The sequence below is a fragment of the Solanum tuberosum genome, unplaced genomic scaffold (genome assembly GCF_000226075.1).
Source record: "Solanum tuberosum cultivar DM 1-3 516 R44 unplaced genomic scaffold, SolTub_3.0 scf00873, whole genome shotgun sequence".
Lineage (NCBI taxonomy): Eukaryota > Viridiplantae > Streptophyta > Magnoliopsida > Solanales > Solanaceae > Solanum > Solanum tuberosum.
Genome location: NW_006239848.1, coordinates 32,988 through 36,307, shown reverse-complemented (window position 1 = coordinate 36,307; position 3,320 = coordinate 32,988). Strand labels below are relative to the sequence as shown.

At 30.1% G+C, this 3,320-nt stretch overlaps 1 pseudogene; it reads right to left on the bottom strand.

Annotated features, from left to right (window-relative positions):
* Positions 1 to 394: 394 nt before the first annotated feature.
* LOC102604621 ((E,E)-germacrene B synthase-like) lies at positions 395 to 3,320 on the bottom strand (annotated as a pseudogene).

Sequence of the window (3,320 nt, the reverse complement as noted above, 5' to 3'; positions counted from 1 at the left end):
GACTTTCTTTTTATAATTGTTGTTTAGTTTGATTGTATCCTAATTCCTATTAATGAATCTAATATTTACAATAACGATGGAGATTTTAGTAAACTTAATAATTATTATTACAGTAAAATACATGAATCCAATTAAATAATAAAAAAGTTATTGAATCGTAATAAAAATATAATTTATTCAAACTTTATTATGATAATAATACAATACGATTACAATACATTATAAAGTGATGATAATTACCAATCATCCAAACAAGCTGGAAATGAAATAAAACAGAATTTAATACAACTCAAGTGTTGTATATTTTTTGAAAATGAACATGACAGAAAAAAGACAAACCAACTCAAGTGTTGTAGATTTTTTAAAATTTATTTCAAATATTCCCCTTGAATTAACAGCTCATATATTATGAATAGCATATTAAAGGTCTTCAATTTTATTGTATATGCCTTATTTTGCTCTGAATATTTGAATGATGAAGGTGCAATTTCATCATTATATTTATATTTTGACAAATTCAGTCAGTATCGAGTTAATCATGTTTTTAAGTTTGCCTTTGGCGTTTGTGTATCCATCTTCCTCTTTATATAATGTGTCTATCACACGTGCAAATTTAGAACTCGTTCAAGGACAAACATTGGTACTTCAGTTGGACGGAAGAATTCTTTGTTTATGTCCTTCCATGCATTGGTGACCTCTTTCTGGAATTTAGTGTAAGCCTCTTGCTTTGAAGCTCCATATTCTTTCATGTAACATTCAATAATTGAAGCTACATGTCCTCTTTCTTGTTCAACCTACTTGAAATTAATAGATTTCAATATCATCTGTAATTCTTTATATATGATAACACATTTTAAACATTTTTTGATATTATATTGTAGGCTTCTTAGCTAACTTTTAAGAATTTGAAGTAATTAATCAAATACATACAATATGTGTTCCTTCTGTATCATATGCAGATATATTTGAAGCAAATCCAAACTATTCAACATCGTATGTTCTTTAAGCAACTAGGACTATTTCTTTTCTTTCTTTATCTTTTAATTATTTTTATAAAATATAGAAACTTTTGTAATATGTTGAACTATAGATTGTTGTGATTTATAGTTTTTTTTTCTTAAAGATTTTCTAATAAAATTCACACCAGAGAGTAGTTAGTTTGGCCCTCACACAAAGTGAAACATGAAAAAGTATTTATTTATTTTTTGATAAGTCAAGTCACTATTAAGCTTCATTTATTTAGATTTAATGAAAGTTTGAATCTTAATTAATTACTATTTCAGATATCAGTAATCATTACGTATATACTTATTGTTGTACTTACTTCATGTCCAACAATATCATCCATTGCTCTGCTAATCAATGAGGAAGCTCGAACTATCAAATGCTCATTCATCAACCATTCAAAAGTCTCTTTGGATATAAATTCCTCCATACCGATCAAGGAAGTTGTTGATCCCATCATATAGGCAGCACTTACAAGTGAATTCTCCATGTGCTCCTCATATTTTGGAATATAGTTAGCATCATTTAACCATTGGGCTTCCTTAAAATAGGCTCTCACCAACTTTTTCATCTAAAAACAATAACAAGTAATTTAATCTAGACAATTAGTACTAGCTAGTATCTTTTGGAATGATAACGTTTCCTTAATTGATATATTTATGTGGGTTAGGTGAACAAGAATATTACCTCATATTTTGCATAGTATACACAGTCCAATTTACCTTCTTTGAACAACACTTGTTCCATTTCACTGTAAATGTCTAGAAGGGCTTGATAAGCAGGTCTCATATATGGCGGTATTGAATCGATTGCATTAGTATCCCATCTAATATATCAAAATCACAAGCTAATTAACTCTTACACCTTTTGTGTGTATATATATATATATACATTTCATAATAATAACAATAGGAAAACATATTTACTTTCTCATATTCATTAGTGAGGGATCAAATTAAAAGATTATTTTACTTGTGATTTTTTTATGTTTTACCTCTGGATTGCATCAGTGAAAGTCACAAGTTCGTCATAGGTTGCATAAGCATCAAAAGTGTCATCAAGGATTGAGGTCACCTTGAGTACTTTTGTTAGCATTTTTCTAGCATGACTATACTTTGGTTCAAAATACACTCCTAATATCCAAAAGTAACACTCAACCAATCTGTCTCTTGCATATGGATACTTATTTGCAAAATTCAAATCTTTCCACCACCTACATCACAAGAACAACGATTTCGTTGCATGCATTTCAGTTTTATTCCAAATTACCATTATTCACCTAATTAAAGAAGATATATAGACCAAATTATCCTACCTTGTAAGCTCACTAAGTTCTCTTTGGTGGAACTTTTGGAGCATGTTAAAATCCAATTTAGCAAATTTCAAAAGCAAATGGTTGTGTGCATCATTATTTTCATAAATGGATATGTATTTTCTTGCTCCCATCCTTGGTAAAGTCATGCGAATAGGCTGACTTAAGGCTTCAGTTACTTCAACCTTAAGAGAGTTATTATTGCTCAAGTTGGAGACTATAAACTCGAGATGAGTAGTGGTAAAGGTAAGAGCTTCTTCAAGAATCTCCTCATCGCGTACTCTCAAATGTGATGCTTCATACAGACTTAATAATCCTTGGACATCATTAGTAAGGGTTTCCTTGAATTTTCCATCTTGTTCGGTGAATTTCTTGAAGACATCTGGTTAAACATCATGTTCATTGTTAGTAAGTAAGAAATCTAACCTTCAATTAGTCCATTAAAATTTTACGTAATAAAGAAAAGTAATATATGCATTTACCAGAAGATATGTAATGTCCTTGTTGCCTCACAAGTCGAAAACTAAGAGAAACAACGTGAAGGTTGTCATCATTCTGTTGGGACGCATCAAAAATGTTTTGAATGGATGTTTCAATTTCATTATCGAAATGATATGCCACTCCCAATCGTTGAATTGTGTCTATCAACACAAGTTTTTGCTCACTAGCATCAGGAGCTTCCACCAACATTTTCCTGATTGTTTCTTTGTACTCATCTACTTCAACTTTTTCTTGATTAGTAATTTCCTGCATTCAAAAAATGTTAATTAATCATATGTTATGTTACATCTTAAATGCCTCGTTTTAATATTTAGACATCAATTAAGATAGAAAAATAAAATGTATAAATGACAATAAGGACATTAAACAAATTAAATGTGTGTTACTGACGGTGAGTTGAGGAGTGTAAGAAAGGAAATGATATCCCCAAACAGTTGAGTGAAAATTAGCCAAGGGACGAGACTTATTAGGGGAAGAAGTAGTCATTGCTTCTTTTTTCAAG